This window comes from Podarcis melisellensis (assembly GCF_964234715.1).
Source record: "Podarcis melisellensis genome assembly, chromosome: 1".
NCBI classification, from domain to species: Eukaryota; Metazoa; Chordata; class Lepidosauria; order Squamata; family Lacertidae; genus Podarcis; species Podarcis melisellensis.
In genome coordinates, this window is record NC_138528.1 from 88,267,975 (window position 1) to 88,288,661 (window position 20,687).

The 20,687-nt window shown below is 42.0% G+C and overlaps 1 long non-coding RNA gene across 1 annotated transcript in view; it reads left to right on the forward strand.

Annotated features, from left to right (window-relative positions):
- Positions 1-439: 439 nt before the first annotated feature.
- LOC309355379 overlaps positions 440-20,687 on the forward strand; it is a 56,430-nt gene continuing 36,182 nt past the window's right edge. The window contains exon 1 of the long non-coding RNA XR_014162522.1: positions 440-567. This is a non-coding gene — a long non-coding RNA (uncharacterized lncRNA). The remainder of the gene's footprint in view (positions 568-20,687) is intronic.

The window sequence follows — 20,687 nt, forward strand, 5'->3', positions numbered from 1 at the left end:
TTCCAACACATTAAGGAGATCTGGATGGGCAGAGGGGTTTTTTGGCCAGTTGTATTAACTGCTTACAGCTAGACAAATTAGTTCAGATGCACAAGCATGTGTACTTTAATCGGTTTGGAAATAAGTCCCATTTATTTCAATTGAATTTACTTGCCAGCATGTATTCTTTAGGATTTATAGCTTTCAGACTTTTACATTTATCCCCTGCTGATTGCCACTCCTTACATACAACTGTGCTTCAAATCAGCAATTCCTTCTTATAAAGTGGACCATGTTTCTGTAGTGCCAGCTGTTTGTGCAGCTGCACCTTTGTTTTAAGTGATGGCTACTAGATTAGAAGTTTCTTGTAAAGCCAGCTCCTCTTGCACTCTCATTCAGTTGCGCAGGGTGTATGAGGAGAGGGCAAAGGGAAGCTGTTACTAGATTTGTTCAGCGTCATTGAGACATTTGTCGCTCAAGGTACTGTCTCGAGTGTCACAAAGCGTGTGGAAAACCAAGAATGACTTGATGTTATCTAGAAATGTGTCCTCTTTCCCATCAACCTGTGTGATCAGAAAGAAACCTGAGGTAAGTAGGGATGGATGAATTAGCCAACTTGGGTTTCTCATTCCAGTTTCAAATTCCGTTCACCCCATTTCCACAACAGTTTGCTATTTATTTTTAAAAAGAAGGCCACACCAAAGAATTGTCATTTCTTTTGTGTGTATATACATTTTTGCCATGTAAATATTTGCATGTATATATTATTTTTGTGGATTATTTTCATGGATATAAGCATTTCTGTATGCACACTTTCCCCTAACTTACTCATTTTTACACATTTTTTTAATGGAAAAACTGCATCACAAAAGTTGGAGAAGTGAATTTCTAAGTTGAATTTCTAAGGATAGCTGTGTCTCAGTTTGTAGATTGTTTTTGGAAGTACATATTAGATAGGTTCACATTAAAATCTATTTTTAAAAAATCCTACCCCTACTCATGTAGGGGTGATTCACGGTGATTGGGAAGATGGGTTTAGGGCCTTTCACCCTAAGGTGAATCACCCTTTCAAGGTGATTCACGGTGATTGGGAAGATGGGTTTAGGGCACAGTAGTTACTCCTAGTAATTAATCTTGAGGGAAACTGTGGTGTTGTTTAAGTGGTGGTTTTTTTTTTCAACTTTGGAAGACTGTAACAAAGCCTTTTCTTCTGAGGCATGCTTGAAAATCCTTCTCTCTCTCGCTCTCTCTCTCTCTCTCTAAGTGTGTGTGTATAAAGTTTTGCAGTTAAGAGAATGTTGAAAAAACTATCCCCTATCTGGAATGAAAAATAATTTTAAACTTCTGAATTTTAAAAAACCATTCATGCCTGGGTGTATTAAGAAAGCTGACTTTAGTTTCCAGCTTATCTTACAGTTAAATCAAACCAGCTTATTCCTGAAGCAAGACACGCTGCAATTCAATTTGTGCTGTTTGAGACTGGCAAAGCTCTGGTAAATATTTTATTATAGTTTTTATTATTTTTTGTAAATGAAGTACATAAAGGATCTAAAGAGATTATAGCCATTCCAGTATTTCTATTCCCGTTTTATGACACCTCCCCTCCTTCAAACATTAGGTGAAAAATTGTATAAAGTTTATCCATAATGTGCAATGATACAGCACATAGATTCTAATAGAGCGTGTTACCGTTTGTGGCTTTCCTTAAGCAAAGTCTTATGAAAATGGATTTTCCTGTGTGCTGGGCCGGATGTTTGGACTTTGGCAAGGTATATGAAGAATATTAATAACCATAATCAAAACACAGTTATTTTCTCCGTAGATTGCAGGCCTCTTGTCCTAAGATCTGGCTCTTCAGCACAGTTAGATCCTAGTTAATTACTAGATTTGTCATCAATAACTGGGAATGGATTTTAATTTGCAATCAGGACCTGATGTGACACACAAATGAAAATTGCCAGGGCAGGCTGAAGTAATAATTAATTAACGTTTCAAGAGCGTCTGGAGTATGCCAAGTTCTAAGCATTATTTGAATTATCATTGCTAGATTAAAGATGAGCCAGAATAAGAATTACTGCTCAATTAGTAGTAATTGAGCATGCACTTAACTGTTGCAATATGAGTGGTTCTATTGAATGTTGCTGTACCTGGCCAGCCAGAGCATTGATTTTGTTATAAATTACAATCTGAGATTTGTGTTGCAGAATCAAGGTCTGTTTGTGACAGCAGGGAGTGGAAGGTGGGGAGATTTAGGGCTACAATTCAGGATCATTATTATTATTTATATGGCTGTAGAGTGAAATTTGTAAAAGAGTTTCAGGCCACCTTCACACCATATTTTTAAAGTATTATGATACCACTTGAGCAGTCATGGCTTCCCACAAACAATCATGGGAACTGCAGTTTGTCAAAGTTTACAGAGGAGTTGTTAGGAGACCCCTGTTTCTCTCACGGAACTACAATTCTCAGAGTGCTTAAACAATCAATCCTTTTCCCCAGGGAGTTCTGGAAATTGTTGCCCGGGGGGGGGGGGGTGTTAGGGGTTCCAATCAATGCTCAGCACCCTTAACAAACTACAGTTCCCATAAATCTTTGAGAGAAGCCACGGCTGTTTAAAGTGATACCAGCACGCTTTGAACCTATGGTGTGAATGTGGACTTTGACAATATCAGCTTTCTTTCATTAAAACAGATATACCTCACTCCAAATCATGTTAAAATCGATAGTAAATTTCTATAGCTATCACTGTGCATCAGCCTTCCCCAACATGGTGACCGCCAGGTGTGTTGGACTACAATCCCAACATCCCTGGCCAGTGGCCATGATGACTGGAGCTTGAAGTCTAAAACATCTGGAGCCCCCCAGGTTAAGGAAAGCTGCTGTACGCGATGGAGTTTCCCAGGGAGGCCACATATCAAATGAGACATGAGATAAATGCTATGCATTATAATAAGAGTCAACACTATATTAGTTAACTGACATAATCTAACTAAGCTTCTTCCTCTGTCCTCAGTACTGAATGTTATCTTTAAGGTTGCCTGCTGACCCACCTAAAAATTGTGCCCAAACTAGACTTCTGAGAGCATCGCCAGCCCCCCAGTCAGCGAGTCTTTGGAGACCATGAGGCCACCAATATTCTGGGGTGATACCTCTGAGTTGGAAAAGGATGAGTAGTGAATTGGGTAAGTCTCCCTTCATTGCTATGATGGCACAGATTGCTTACGAATGTCCTAATTTCCCATCCCTCTTACTTGTACTGCGCATGCTAGTTCTAAACTGTGCTGCATGAATCCCACACATTAATTCTGTCCTCCATGAAGACATGAAAATAACTTTTAAACTTTAATAATAAAAAAACCCACTGCAAGTACTGCACACACACGGGGGGGGGGGGTTGCTCCCAGATTTCCTAACTTGCTCCACTTCCTGGAATACCCACAATGTAGTTCAAAGTGGTTCACGCCGAACCTTTCCAGCTTCCCTGCTTATGCCACTTTCTGGAATATTTATGGGAGGGCATTTTGCCAAGATGGCACAATGTCCTGTGGGCGTTCCAGGAAGAGAGGAAAGCTGAAAAGGCTATGGAACACAGGGCTGCATCACAATGATTTTTTATTTTTAGATTTAAGAACATCCACAGACCCCTTGTAATTTTGGTTTAAGTTAAGCACCAAACCCCCTCTCTTAAGTTCCTCAACATTCTTTCTCCTCTCTTCCATGTTCAGGGGCAATTTCTCCCTCACTGAAAATGGCTGATGGAACCACAGATGAAATTTATCAGCACAGCTCTAAATTGTCAGTACAGTATAAATCTGTCATGTTCTACTAGTGAAACATCACTCAATTCATCAAAACTGCAGAGTACATGGGGCGGGAGGTGGAAGCTTACCCAGTCAGGGAAAGGAGCCCGAAACTCCTAACTGGCCTTCAAGGCAGCCAGTTAACCCTATACTAAAGATAGAAGGATCATTTCCCCAATCATAAATTCACTTTGCCCCATTTCTTTATCTTCATGAAAGTTATTCAGCATTTTAGTGCAAATTTCTCCAAGTAAACTATTTTGGTATGTGTGCAGTTTTGACTAATGTACATGCTTTGCGAGCAATTTCTCCTTATATAATGCCTTTTTGCATGTAATTTCCCCCAATATATTCATTTTTATGCACACTTTAATGAAACCTGCAGGTATAGGGCAGTATACAAATTTAATATATAATAATAATAATAGTAATTTATGTATTCTAATAAACATTGGTTGGAGAACTGCGTTGCAAAATTTGCGTAAACGTGATGGCTGTGTTTTGGGTTCTGACAATGTTTCAGAATGTACAAATTGGATAAATTCACCACGGAATGGTAATGGAATCAAATTTCTCCCCCATTCCTACCTTATACTGACAAAAATTGGCTGGATGGGCAGGATAACACAACACCACCTAAATGTCAGTGGAAGCAAATACCAGTGCAGGCTATCACACTTTCCATTTCCAGGCACTGGCTGATGTGAGGTTGCTGCACTAACCCTCATTACCTGTTGATCCATTCTTTGAGGGGAATGAGAGAAAAGTCATGCACCTCATAAAAAGTATGGAAATGAAACCATAGGTCAGGAGAAGTATTTAAGCAATAATACAGAAGAATAGAATAGATGTAAGCACTGAAAATCCCCAAAGCATAGAAGCAAAGATGCATAGACTAATAGCCTTGGAGAGGGTCTGTTAGGCTTCATGCTGAATGCAGGAAGTCCAAAGTTATGGCATTCACAATAGCTGTTGTCCAGACACGGTGTGAAGCCTCCAGGGAAGGAGAGTACACAAGCCCTCCAGCTAAATGGAGCAATTGTCAAACTGGAGGCAGTGGAGTGTGCCTCCAGGGTGAAGTCAAAGCCCTGAAGAATCACAGCGCCTGAAGTGACCTCTCTGGGGTGCAAGCCTGGGCAGTGTGTATGGAGGTCCTGAGTTGCCAAGACCCAACTCTCAACCTTTCTGATGTGACCCAAGGAAAGCAGGGTGATACATCTGGCACCATTTTGGCTGCAGGAGTTGCTGGAAGGAGGCATAGAATATACCATCTAACCATCTTAGGGACTTCATAGCCTTTCCTTCTCCCAAAGATGCAAGGCAGAGGGTAAGGATTTTTCCTTGAGGTTTGCTCCTGTAGCCTTTCTCACGAAGGCAACAGAAGTCAGCAGAAGTTTGGGGTCCAAGTTTTTCTTCTCCTGGATGGGCTACATTCCCATCTTCTCATTTCCCTCTACAACATATGCAATAAACACCTTCTTGATCATTGGGCCCATTATTGGTCTCCTCCGCTCGATCCGCTGAAGCATTCCTCCAGCATTCAATGGAAATCTATCTTCCTGTAGCTTCAGATCTTTAGATCTAATCCTGATGACTTCTGTGTGGAAGCCCTTTGGGTATTTGAAGCATGCTATCATGCCCCCCACCCCTTCAGTCTTTCCTTCTCTAGGCTAAACAAACCCAGTCTCTTCAACCTGTCTTCATAGGACTTGTTTCCCATACCAGTGATCATTCTGGTTGCTGACTTGTGAACTCATTCTAGTTTGTCTAAATAATTTGTAAAACGTTGTGCCCAGAACTGGATAGAGAATTCCAGATGAGGTCTGATGTAAAGGTAAAGGACCCCTGACCCTTAGGTCCAGTCATGACCGACTCTGGGGTTGCGGCGCTCATCTCGCTTTATTGGCCGGGTCATATGGCCAGCATGACTAAGCTGCTTCTGGCGAACCAGAGCAGCAAACAGAAATGCCATTTATCTTCCTGCTGAAGCCTTCCTGCTGAACCTATTTATCTACTTGCACTTTGACATGCTTTTGAACTGCTAGGTTGGCAGGAGCAGGGACCGAGCAATGGGAGCTCACCCCGTTGTGGGGATTCAAACTGCCGAACTTCTGATCGGCAAGTCCTAGGCTCTGTGGTTTAACCCACAGCGCCACCCATGTCCTGAGGTCTGATGAGTGCACAGTAAAATGATCAGCATGATTCAATGAAGTAGTTCTGCCAGTGGGAGCCAGCAAAAGGGCTCCTACAAACGCAACATTGCAATCCCCTCTTTCCTCCTCCCCACCCCGGCACCCCATACCTTTAGTCGGCTCTGAGAGGTTGGGATAACTCCGCAGAAAAATGCATTGAGAGAGGAGAGGGGAAGTCATTTTACTGGACAAACAGGAAATCCTTGCGCTGAAAGACTATTTTATCACAATATTGAATCCCTCTAATTATGCCGTGACTTGGAAACCATGGTTCTAGCAATGCAACCTGAAATTGCATTAGCGACTTTTGAGGCTGCATCATATTAGGGCAAGCTCTGGGAAACAAGAGCTTTCTTTCCCTTCATATTGTTATTAGGCACCTTTATTTGTGCAGCCCTTGCACATCACATTTCCACAGGAAATGTGGGGGGAACATATTGTGTGACAGGGCCTTTAGCTGCAGCTCTTGCGATTTTTAATTTTCTCCCATATGTCTGGTCCTTGGGCCTGAACAGGCAGGCCTCCCTTGCCAAGTATTTTCAGACAGAAATTGAGCCTGCTTGATTTACTCCAGAAAAGCGAAGAAAAGCTAAGTGCAAATGCAGGAAGCATGGTTTCGACTTCCTCCCCTTCTAAATGCTAGACCACATCCCCTGCTAATCCAAGTGGCTATATCTGCCATGCACAGATGGGTGCACAGCCCTTGAAGGTGAGAGATAAGGAAGAAGCAAAGGTTCCCTGAAAGCAGAGGGAGGGAGATGTAAATGATTTGTTGAACTGAAAGCAGCAGTAACATCAGGAGGGAAAAAAATGTATGGGAAAGGGATGAGGGAGGTGTTCAAAGGGGGATGGACAGCCATCTCCAGTTGTTCCTATGCTCATTAGCTCATGCAAGTATTTGCAGACACACATTGTGAGGATGTGCATTATAAGACAACATCAGTGCCTGCAGCATAAGCTTCCAAAGGATTTGACACACCTTTGTTTGTTTCTGACCCACCCTGCACCTCAGTTCCTGAAATGAATAAAAAGGGGGGACCCTAAACAATACAGGCAAGCTTTATTAAAAACCACAGGAAAGTAATAAGAAGATTTCCTTCACAGCTTGCAGATGCAATGAGCACTGTGAAAGAAGGCCTCATTGCTAGGGTAATTTCATTGATTGGGTCGAAAATGATTATCTGCTTTTTTTGTTCTGTTTTTAAAGTGAAAATTATCATCTCCTTTTTTTAAAAAAAAGCAACAATACTCTGCTGGAAACATACGGCTGCATAAGCTGCTATACTTTCGTTAATATCTCTAAAATGGATCTCTGTTGAGGTTTTGGTAAAGTGTGGATTTATTAAAAAGGAATTAATTAATTAATTAATCAATCATCTGGCTAATGGTTGGACAGTCCTAAATTGGTTTCCAGTCTTAGGTGCATTTTGTTATTACTATGATTGTCAACAATTTTGTATTCTAAGGTAAAAATAGCTCTGAGTAGGGGACTCTGACAATAGTGTGATTATTAATAACAACAGAATGTTCTAATAAGGTAACCATGAGAGTCTGAGTGCCGTGTGGTGGGGTTATCCATTCATATTTAAAATTTTCTCATTCTAAAAGCTTAATTATGGATAACATATTTAAGGAAGGCTAAAGTTTAAGTGGAGTTCTAAAAACAAACTCTATTTTTAATTCCCTCTAGATTTAGAGTTGCCCTACTCTGATAGGATTTTGTTCCCTTAAAAGCAGCTATTAATGAAATTGTAAAATGAGTTTAAAGGGTTGAGTGTATGATATAAATTCATCTGTGAAAACTATGGATTTACAGATTTCCCCCAATCTGTTTCTAAATCTTCAGCAGATACACCACCTTCCTCTTTTCCACAGCAAAATTCTGACACAAAGTTTATGTTCAGCACATGCTGTTTACTTCAGTATGCATTTGGATATGTATTCCAATGCATATGGTGTGCATTGCTCAACATGTGGCATGTACTGCCACAGATTTCTGCACACAATATCCCCAAACACCAGCCTTTCCTTGGACTCAGGAAAATAGGTTTTTGGGGTGTTTCTAAGGACAAATGGGGGGGGGGAGAGGTTTGGAGGAAACCACAACAAACTTTTCAGCGTCATGACGATGCAGCAGGAAGTCTCGTGCTCTTACAGTTGAGCTATCGTCTCCTTTTCATTCTCAGTTAGTCTTAGACGTCAGCCAACAGCACATTGAGCTCTCCAGTCAACTCTGGACATCCAATTCAAGTATTTGTTAAAAGGTTCGAGATAAGCAAGTAGGAATAATACAAACATTGCACACAGAAACAGAGAGCAAAACAGTAATTTCTAGCTTACCTTACATGGATAAAAAGTAAAGGTAAAGGGACCCCTGACCATTAGGTCCAGTCGTGGCCGACTCTGGGGTTGCAGCGCTCATATTGCTTTATTGGCTGAGGGAGCCGGCGTACAGCTTCCAGGTCATGTGGCCAGCATGACTAAGCCTCTTCTGGCGAACCAAAGCAGCACATGGAAACACCATTTACCTAGCCGCCAGAGCGGTACCTATTTATCTACTTGTACTTTGATGTGCTTTCTAACTGCTAGGTTGGCAGGAGCAGGGACCGAGCAATGGGAGCTCACCCCGTCGCAGGGATTTGAACCGCCGACCTTCTGATCGGCAAGTTAACCCACAGCACCACCCGCGTCCCTCATACATGGATACAATTCCTCAATTATTCTGAGTGCATATATTACAAAACATGACATTTTAGCATGAGCAGAGTCGAAGGGAACATGCAGAATTCATCAGGACAAATGAAGACAAAGGCAAAACTAAAACTCCCCATATTATAGAAGGCATATTAAAGTATCATTGGCAATTGGGAAGAAAACACCCAATTAGGATGCTGGATGAAGTTTGCTCACTAATATTTTAAAAAATGGGTGATACTGTTGTATGTCCTGTGCTGGACTTTTCCTATGTTATTCCCATCTCATCCTATTGGTAGGAGTCAGGTTTGAGATTCCCTTAAGAGCATCAGGAGTTGCTTTATACTGAGTCAGACCACAGGTCCATCCAATTCAGCACTGTCTATTCTAGGTGATGCCATCCAGATGTTATTGATGTTAACCCCCTCCCTGCCACAGTCTGTATGACCATCTGTGAGGGATGATGGGAGCTGTAGCACAGCAACATCTAGATGGCTGTGCTTGGTTACACTGATTGACAGGAGCTCATTGGGGTTCAGACAAGTCTTTTCCAGCCTTATCTGGAAATGATGGGGATTGAAAGTGAGACCTGCACACAGAGTATTGTTCTGCTCCTGAGCTACAGCTCCTTTGATAATTCTTCATTGCTGATGAATGCAAACAAAGTGTGGTTTTAAAAGGCATTAGTTCAGCAAGAGTGCTGCAGTCAAGAAACACATGGCATAAAATCAACAGTCCATAACTGGCTCCAAAGACAGATTTATTGTCATAAATGATGCTAAAGGGCCCTATGTATTTTGAGCGATATCCAGTTCTAGTTCCATCACAGTCTAATATACGAAGGTGCATTTTCTCTCTCTTTTTCTTTTTGTCAAAAATATGGGTTTGGGGCAGCTTTCTTTTCATATTGTGAAATTATTCCAGATTTATTTTCTTTTTGGATTCAAAGTTTAATCTGTTCTCATGAATGATGCCTCGGCAGTGGCGCCCTCCTAATGGAATGCCCTTCCATCAGATGTCAGGGAGATAAAGAATTACACAACTTTTAGAAAACTTGAGGAAGCCCTGTTCAGGGAAGTTTTTAATGTCTGACAGATGGGCAGGGTATAAACAATAAAATAATGATGATGATGAAGTGGGTGTAGCCACTTCCTACTTGGAAGGACAAAACTAAGGTCTCCTTCACATGCACACATGGCAGCACTGTTGGGGTGCATACTACAACCATGTGAACAGAGCTGTTTACCTGAGCCTTCCCCACTTGATTTGTATCCTCCAATCTGTCAGATTGCTTGGGCCCTAGGATGTAAGAAGACATCATTCTGCCCTGCATTTGCCACATGCAGCACTGTTTGTAGTCCACTGCGATCCATGTTCTGCCAAAAACTACACTATGTGCCTTGCTGTTTACTGTGGCAGAATTAAGTAACTCAACTAATTACATAATTAATTATGTAAATCACATTATTTTATCCCATTCATCTCGGTGCAAAGGAAACACAGTGCAAACAGAGATGGGTGGGATGTAATCAGTTATGTATCACCTCCTGACTGAAAGCAGCAACATATTGATCGTATTTGCTGGATTGATTTCCATTCCAGACATGAGATGAATGAAGGAAGATCACCAATTTCCCCTCTCAGTTCTATTTTCATTTGAATTCTAATCTCCAACAATCCTACTCATGTTGCTGGTTATGGTATTCACATCCACCCATGGGGAAGGGTCATAGCTCATTTGTGTTTTGCAGATTCAATCCCTTGTATCTCCAGATTGGGCTAGGAGAGATTCTGTGCCTGAAATTCTGGACATCTGCTGCTAGGCTGGACCAATGATGTCGGCTGACCAATGGTCTGACTCAGCATCAGGTAGCTTCCTACAAACGATAGCCGTGTGGGATAGTGAAAAGTGGCTTAGCAAGTAATAAAAGGTCACCAGCATTCATTCTCAGTTCTTTTGAGCTTATTTCCTTCTCCACGCCCCAAAAAGTGCTGTGATGTTATCAACCATCTAGGATTTTCACTTCCAAATCTGTCCATGTTGCTGTTACTTTTCACAGTTGCTTGGTTTTGCTTGGATGTTGTTTAGTAATTTAACACAAAAGCTCATCAAATCATTACAAATGGGCATGCATTCTGGCCACTCAAATGAGCTAAATTCAATAGTCCCTATTGTATATTTTGGCTTCTGCACCTATCCCTCTTCATATATTTGTAAGTACTTCCCCAGTCTAATTGTGATGTGCAATGACATGTAAATGTTAAGTAATATTTTTGCAGATGCACATTTAGAAGAAAGAATATTGATTGATCTCTTAGTCAATGACAGAAACATTAATTCTGTATAAAGATTTTGAGATAAACTTTTATCTCAATTGTACCGCAAGACTGTCACTTGAATTCTATGAGGAATAATTGTTGTCAAAACTCTATTAACTACATTTGTTTGGTGGTGGACCTGAAAATCCTACACATTTTGAAATTCCTTACATGCATATATTAAGCTGTTAGCTACGGTAATTCTTGCACTGAAAATTTTGAAGGGATGCAGGAAATGTTGGATTTCTAATATGCAGGAGGTTGAGATTCTATATTGTAGAAATTTCCTGTTTTCCCTGTTCTAGGGTTTGCCATCTATATCATTTGATGGAACACAATAGATTTGCAGGGGGAGAGAAACAAGGGCACAATCGGATCAGTGTTTAACTGTGTTAAATTACTTTGGGTTCAGTAGGAGAAACATAAGCATGTGTTTTTATTCTCCCTCTGATACCATGAATCTAAATTTGGCTAGAGAGTGTCTATATCTTTTTATTAAAAGGTCCAGGTATTTCCTTTTACAACTGCATGCATCTCTTGAGCAAAAAGTAAATACTATGCCAGAAGGCAGAGCTGAATCCATTATTGCCAAGCCATTATTTTTACCCCGCCCATCTGGCTGGGCCTCCCCAGCCACTCTGGGCGGCTTCCATAGAAACCAAAAATACAGTAAAATAACACACGTTAAAAACTTCCCTGAACACGGCTGCCTTAAGATGTCTTCTGAATGTCAGGTAGTTGTTTATCGCTTTGACATCTGCTGGAAGGGCGTTCCAAAGGGCGGGCGCCACTACCGAGAAGGCCCTCTGCCTGGTTCCCTGTAGCTTTGCTTCTCGCAATGAGGGAACTGCCAGAAGGCCCTCGGTGCTGGACCTCAGCGTCCGGGCAGAATGATGGGGGTGGAGATGCTCCTTCAGGTATACTGGACCGAGGCCGTTTAGGGCTTTAAAGGTCAGCACCAACACTTTGAATTGTGCTCGGAAAAGTACTGGGAGCCAATGTAGGTCTTTCAAGACCGGTGTTATATGGTCTCGGCGGCCGCCCCCAGTCACCAGTCTAGCTGCCGCATTCTGGATTAGTTGTAGCTTCCGAGTCACCTTCAAAGGTAGCCCCACGTAGAGTGCATTGCAGTAGTCCAAGCGGGAGATAACCAGAGCATGCACCACTCTGGCAAGACAGTCTGCAGGCAGATAGGGTCTCAGCCTACGTACCAGATGGAGCTGGTAAACAGCTGCCCTGGACACAGATTTGACCTGTGCCTCCATGGACAGCTCTGAGTTCAAAATGACTCCCAGGCTGCGCACCTGGTCCTTCAGGGGCACAGTTACCCCATTCAGGACCAGGGAATCCTCCACACCTGCCTGCCTCCTGTCCCCCCAAAACAGTACTTCTGTCTTGTCAGGATTCAACCTCAATCTGTTAGCCGCCATCCATCCTCCAACCGCCTCCAGACACTCAGTGAATTCCGTGAGCAAGCTGGTTAGAGCAGCAGCGTGTACCATAGAAAAAGGGGGTTTTCATCAGGAGGGAAACTGAGTGGTCCTTTAACTGGTGCAATGAACTATAATTTTGATAGATGTGCCTTTTAGCAAAGAAACAGAAGTGTCATTGTTTGCCTTTAAAAATTCTCCCTCCAGACATCTATATCATAGGTCTTCTTCCTAGGCTTAAGAAAAACCAGGCAGCCAAGGAAAATATTTTCCAACAGCAACTTTGTTTTAAATGAAATTGAAATATAATGAAAACAATACATTTTGAGGGGGTCAGGTTAAATATAATGTCAACTGCATTAAAAAGAATGTATTCCTCCAAAAAAAAGCTTGTATCTCAGGAAAGTATGTTATTATAATTTTGCTGTCAAATCCTGGATTTGGAAAGGAGTTGATTGCAGTGGCATTGCTTGGGGGTGCCAGGGGTGCCATTGCCCAAGGCACACATTGGGGGGACAGTGTAAACCAGGCATGCCTCCCCTGCAGAGATTTGGCATGTGAGTGCCTGCCTGGTAGCAGCAAGGACTTGGAAGCACAAAGGGTGCTGTGCATCTTCTGTGCCCCACACCCACCCAGCACTGAAGGCTGGGTGAGTGTGCACGCGCACACACACAGCTGCCTGGTGCACATGTGCACACTCGCCCTGGTCACTGGCGGAGGGTGCCATGTCCCTGGTTGACTGGTCCTTTCAACAAACACTAGAGCTTTGTCAAGACAACATGTCAGTGCATGGAGTGTGGAGAAGGAGTGTACCACTAAGTCTCTTTCAGATCTTCTGTGTTCATATTCCCTGTGGGTAAAGGCAAAGGACCCCTGGACAGTTAAGTCCAGTCAACGGCTACTATGGGGTGAAGCACTCATCTCCCTTCAAGCCAAGGGAGACAGTGTTTGTCCACAGACAGCTTTCCGAGTCATGTGGCCAGCATGACTAAACTGTTTCTGGTGCAACGGGACACTGTGATGGAAACCAGAGCGCACAGAAATGTTATTTACGTTCCCACACAGTGGTACCTATTTATCTACTTGCACTGGTGTGCTTTTGAACTGCTAGGTTGGTAGGAGCTGGGACAGAGGAATGGGAGCTCACTCCATCACATGGATTTGAACTGCTGAACTTCCGATCAGCAAGCCCAAGAGGTTCAGTGGTTTAGACCACAGCACCACCCGCGTCCCTATACAGAAGACCTGGTCAATGTGTGGGTGCTGGGAGCAGGTGCCATGCTACTCCCATCTCCATGCAATAGTACATCCAGATTTCATATTGTCTGCATTAGGCTAATAAGCATTTCAAACACTTCCTTCGGTGGAATCCCTACAACATGACCAAGATCTGTCATCAACCTCAGGTCCTTCAGGTGTTTTGGACTGCACCTCCCAAAAGTCCAAGCGATCACAAGCTCTAGATTGATAAAGGCTGCTCTATGGTGTTTGATTTGCCTGGTCCAGTCACATGCTGGGCAATGCCTAAGGGGCATGCATAAACCATCCACAAGGCTGATCACCTGGGTTACTCTATGCCTCAGTTCTCAGCCTTTTAGGGTAATGAATAAGCCCTCTAGCTAATCCACCACACTGCATATGAAAGATGAGCACTGACAAGCATGCAAGGCATAGCAGGCTCGCTGAGATTTAAGGTCTGTCTTCTAACGATTAAAAATTATTACAGCATTCATTGCATCATAAAATGCAGTTTCTTGCACCTTGCTTTGACGTTACTGGCTGATGAAATTTAGTGCTGGTGTGGAGGAAAGATAATTCTTTTTTGTTCCTGTTGAAGTCATGCTCATCAAGGATAAGCAGTGTGGCTACATTTCCATTGCAGGTAATGTCTCTACCTTGCTACCAAAGCAAATGTCTCTCAAGGACTGATATCATAAAAGGCAGTAGTTTCTCTACCCCTGTTGCCCAGTCATATGCATACCTTAGACATATTTGCACCTAAAGCAATGAATAAATAAATTAAACTAAAATGAGGCCCTCACTCTACTGGTGGACTAGCAATGCAAAAGAGATTTGCCTGTCTGGTAAGACTGAAACCTAAACAGCAGACAGATTAATATCACAAAATATATATCCTAGAATTGTAAAAATAAAGAACGTGGTGTGGTAAAATACAAAGAGACCCCACAACATCATTTCCCATAGTTTATAAATCTTTTGATGACTATATGAGATGGGATTCCAGATCCATTTTAGCTACCTATTTTTTCAGTGCATTTATTCTTAAGACATATGCATGCACACAAACCCACTGACAGATGTTGAGATTTGGAGGGGGGCTGCTTTCTTGTTCTTTTTTTTAAAGTCCAGTGAGACAGACATTTCTAAAGAAAGCACAAAAAATGAAAGCAACTCTGTTGCATTGGCACTTGCCAGCCAGCACCTTGCTTAGGATACTTAATCACCATTGCTAAGCAATTGAAGGAAGGAATGTTGACACTCCCAGCAGGGACTCGGGAGAGGCACCTCCTAGATGAGCAGAAAAAGCAGGAGAAGCTGGGTGGGGAATGATACTGGGGTATATTTGTTAAAGCACTTTCCTTGTGTCTACACTACTTAAGTCACTCCTCAAGTGTGCTGCCTTTACAGCATAAAACACAAGTGGCCAGTTTTGTTTGTTTTGCTCAGAAACCACTTCCTTGAAATAAATGAGATTTTCTTCCAACTGAGAAAAAATTGTGATATTGCAGCTGCCATCAGCCCTGCCCCCCTTTCTGATTTTTCACGTCCCCAACATTGCTTGTATGCTTGTTACTACTAGGCTTTGATTGATACAGGGTTTCCCAAACTTGGGTCTCCAGCTGTTCTTGGACTACAGCTCCCATCATCCCTAGCTAGCAGGACCAGTGGTCAGGGATGATGGGAACTGTAGCCCAAACAGCTGGAGGCCACAAGTTCCTTACCCTGGCCTGAAATGTGGGTTTTAGGACCCACCATATTTGTGTGGCTGATTTGTTGAACTGTTTTCAACACTAAACGTTGAATTATTATAGCCTGCCCTGGGACCTGTCAGTCAAGGACGGATAGTAAAAATAGGTATAAAAATAAATAATCGGTTTCAACCATCAAACATGGACAATTGTGACATATTGGTTCATTCTAGAAATTGTACGTTTTTGTACATTTATGGAACCATAATTATACTTTAGAAAGACTGGACTCTTATCTTAAAATAGAAGACATTAGTTTTAATTTAGCCCAGTTCAAGGCTTGGCTAAGAGTCAAGAAGAGTGGAGCCTCCAGCTTCTATATTAGCTGCCAGTCTGAACTGCTTCATTTTTGAAGCAAGGTCTCCAGCCTTCCTGAACAAGCTGAACCAAACATGTTTGATGACTAAAAAAACCCAAAAAGTTTCCTGAAACCATGTTATCAGCAACCCATTGGGTTTTGAACCTCCAGAGATACCATGTTCCAAGACTAGCTAGCGCTGAATATTCTTATTCTTGTGAATCCCGTGTGAATTAGATGTGCTGAAAAATCTGATCCCTTTTGTTCCATCCTTACAAGCATGCCCTTCAGCAAACATGTGAAGATACAGGCATTGCATATTCCAGAGTCTTCAGCCAATGTCTCTTGGCTCGAATAGCTTCCAAGGGTCTGTTCCAAAGCTCAATGCTGCTCCTCAGTTCACTGAGGAGCTGCAGGCAATGAAGTGGAAAATTTGCTCCAGTGCTAATCAAATGTGCTTTAGGTCACATAACTCTGCCTACCAAGCAGCAGTGAAGGTGATGAAAAATTACTTGGCCATCTCCATTGCATCCCCAAATAACCAGCAGAGTTGCTTCAGGTGCTACAGAGGCTGGTTGTACCAGAAGTACTGGATGGGCACTTGCCAGCATGCTGTGATCAATTTGCATGGCATTTTGAGGTTAAAGTCACTCAGTTTTATAGGACATTGGATGCCACTGTAATTGCAGTTCCAGCAGAAGTGTCCATTACAGTGCCTTCCCATGCTCTGTGGGATCAGTTTCAGTGTATGTGTCCTCCTCCTCACCATCATCATAATTTATTATTTGTATCCCACCCATCTGAATGGGTTGCCTCAACCACTGGGCCCCAACCACACATGCGGATAGGACTCTTGCAATGATGCCATAAATTTCTTGTTCTTTTGACTCTTGGCCATCCTGCCTGGCAAAAGCCAAAGGGCAAAGTGTCCTCAATTTGCTGATGACACACAGCTCTACTTCTCCACTGCTGAAATATTCAATTGAAAGTCAAGTTAAAAACAAAGAAACATCTTTTCCAATGTATTCATGTACATAAGTCTCTCTCTCTCTCTCTCTCTCTCTCTGTGTGTGTGTGTGTGTGTGTGTGTGTGAGAGAGAGAGAGAGAGAGAGAGAGAGAGAGAGAGATCTTGTCCTAAAGTAACTTGCTAATGATGGTTACAGATAGTTGAGCAGAACACAAAGAAGGTGAAAGCCTGCGTGTGGTGCTGGAGATACTGCTTAATCATTTTGAAACAATCCTACAGGGACATGTGTGTGGCATATCATCAAGGACAAGATCAGTGAATAAATGAGCACAAACACCCCAGAGTTACAGAGTGTTAGGTTGTAAGCCTGCAGGCAGTCTGTTTCACCCCTTAGGAGACAGCATGTTTTAATTTTATATAAGTTGAAGAGTGTTACGTGCAAAGGAAAAGAAAGCCAATGGAAAGCCAATGAGTTGCTTGGAAGATTAAAGAAGAAGTGGCAGTGTCCATAAGGAAAACAAGTTGGTCTACTGTGGCATGGAATGGTGATAATCTTGCTGCATCTCCAGTCATGTTGACACTGTCCACATATGCAGAAAGATGATAACACATAGAACACATATCCCCTCTTATGATAGTATAAATGCTTTCCTTTTACAAGTCAGCTAACATACTGCAGCGTATTATCAGAAATACTCTCAGGGACTGCATGCTGCCAGTTGCCCATCCATTCTCCCATGTAATAACTGGTTAAAAGAGCAATTCTTTCAGTCTAGACCTAGAAACAAGCATAGCTGCTTTGGTGCGCAGGGAAGATTATGCCAGTATAAATTATTATTACAATGCAAGCAAGTCATACAGATAAGCTTAGCCTCCATCTCCTTATATATATTAGCAACAAAATCAGTTATCCAAGTGCCAGTTCTTATGCCAATATGAGACTGCCAGCTTAACATGTGAAGATCTCATACTGCTTGTCTACATTCCATGTCAAAACCAACCCAGGTAGAGATTGCATGACTTAGGATAGGAATGAGTGTAACAGTAAGTCCAGTCCTTAAGCAGCCACAAACAGCTCAGTGCTCACTAGGCAAGCTCAGTGCTCACTAGGCATTGAATGCTGACTGATTGAGATGATAGAAAACTGGGAGGAAAGGAGGAATAGAAAGGGGAATCCTGAAGAGGAGCACTCTGGAGTGCAATATTTGTCATTGTCCTATATATAACAATAGCAATTCTATGAGTGCTGGTTCTTGAGTCAATCCATGCATAAGAGGGAGGTATCAGCAGGCTTGGAGTAGTTCAATAACCCAATGAGAACTCAGCATGCTCGATGACCATGGAATATGGTCCATGGAATATGGACCATGGGATATGGACCATGGAATATGTGGCAAAGCTTGGACACAACGGAATCCACAACTCAATTCACTCAATCCACAATTCCTGGGGTCTTAAAAATCAGTAACTGAGGGGTGTTTTGTGTGTGTGTGTGTATGTGTGTGTGTGTTTGCGCAGTTCTGCATGATGCATGTTTAGTGTCAAAAACTTGGATGAAAAGCAGATAGATATTTTCCATTGCCTTACAGTTTGCTTGGTTGTTTGCCTAAACCTGCAAATTCTGACACAATGATTAAGACTAATGAAAATTCAGCTTGCTTCTAGAAATTTCTTGAGAACACCACACAGTTGAGGAGTCCTCAGACCTGTTGATGCCATGAGCCATGTCTCTACCCCAGTGGCATGCTGTTCCATAGCTCTGAATGGCAATGGATCAGGCTGTGGGGGGAAAACAAAAACAAAACATGATTATCATGAGCTTGCCAACGAGAAAAGTGCAATGGAAATGTTCACAAATATCTCAGCTATTGTCAGACAAATGAAAACATGCCTCACCCAAAGAGAGATAACGAAGGAGAGGAGATCATTAAGAGATGTTTACTTTTTACAAGTGGAAGGGTAACTATTTACTTCGTGAATAAAAGCCAAAGTCATTGTTCATTAAACGAATGAACCCAAGTGCCCTAAATTTTGCCAGAAATTGCATGTGATTTATAATTGACTGGCTCTCAGAGAAGGACCTTAAGCCCTGCAGTAAAGCTCCATGAAAGGAAATTTATCACTCGTTGACAATTATTTTCCCCCAAAGACCTATGAAGGAGGAACATGGATCACTGGGGACTCAAAACAACTGGGGCTGCCTATCTAACAACCGCCTTCTGAGGATCATGGAATTGGCCCCATGGGCAAAGAATGAACTTTACAAGTTCTTCTAGTCCTCAAGAGATCCTGTTAAAAATTTCACTGCAGTTCAAAATGGCCACGAGGGGGAAAATGCAGGTGAGCTGCCTGGAATGGAAGCCCCAAAGGTTTTTTAGAAACTATTATGTAATGAACTTGAACTTAAAATAACACCAGTGATGATTACATGCATCCTGTTATCATTTCTACACATGCACACCCTGGAGAACTGAGGGGTTTTTTTGTGTGTGTGCATGAATGCACATGCAGATTATGGTGATATGCAGGTGAATAATTATTTGGATTATATAGGTAGAGTTATTTACACACACACACACACACACACACACTTTATAGTTGTATTGTAAATCAGTAGTCAATTCTATTTCTAATTCGTAGCTCCTCATCATATTCAGCATGGCTCAGAAACAAAGTACATCTGATGCTAAATACATATTTGCATTTAATAAATGCCATTTTTGTTGTTGTTGTTGTTGTTGTGTGTGTATTTAAAACCCCCACAGAATTTACAACCACAAAAATAAAGTGGATCTGAAAAATATTCACCTCAGTCTCAAAACCAGGGTAAAGAGTTGCATCTTCTATTTCATCCAGAAGATGTATGTTGAAGGTGCCAGAAACACTTCCATTATGAGGCGGTTCTACAACTTAGGGGCTGCTGCAGAAAATGTCCTCTCCTGGCTGCCACTACCTTAAGCTTCTGAGGGCAAAGGAAATAGAGGGCCCCTTTGCCTATCTGAGCACCCAAGAAGCTCTGTAGAGAAGGAGCTGGTCTTTCATATATTTCAAATAGCATCAGCTGGGTTTTCAAAATGTAATTATTGGAATCACGGCAGAAGTGCTCTAGTCCCTTGCTCAAGCCCCAGGGAAAATCCCTTCTCTGAAACCACTAATTACAGTATCAGCTCCAGTGAAGGGATTTGAGCACAATAAAACTGTTACAAAACTTGGGGAGCAGTAATCATATAGCAGACTGCTAAACTATACCTACATGAGTATTAGAGAAAAATGCATTCATTTCCACCCCAGAATCCTTTGCACTCTTGCTTCTTGTCACACCTCTGAATTTTGCAGTCCAGCCAAGTACTTCTGCACAAAAATCCATATACTAAGGGAAAGTGTGCATAAAAATGTATATCTTAGTAAAATTAACATACCATATGCATTATATTAGGAGAAATGTAAATATTAGGAAACTATGCTTTGCATCGGAAACTATGTCTTTTAGGGGAAATTGCACACAAAATGTGTGTGTTAGAAGAAATTTGCATTAAAATACTGCTGAATTTTCATGAAGATGCTTTTTTTAAAAAAAAAATATGCAAATGGATGCGTAAATGTAGACAACTGATGTTAAGACTGGAGGTGGGGGAGGTAAATGAGAAAAACCAAAATTTACGGATTTGCCCATTCTTCCCACCTCCCCCCTGTTTGCAGACCCATAAAGGGTGACTGCTGGAGAGTTATGGATATGCAGGTCTGGGTGTCATTTTCTTTTGCTGAACTGTCATCTAGATTCAAGCAACCAACAGGGTTGTGTAGTCCTTTGTCTTTGTGACAGCAATAACATTCCTCATTTGGGTTTCATGCGGATACATTTGTTTTAATGGCTTTATAAATATACCACTTGCAATGAATCCTGCCACAAGCAAGCATGCAGTGATATTGATGGGGAGTTCCTCAGATTTTTTTTTTTAAAGCAGAAGAAACACACGAGGCAAGTGAGATGTCAGCACAGAACTATCCTTTTTTTCC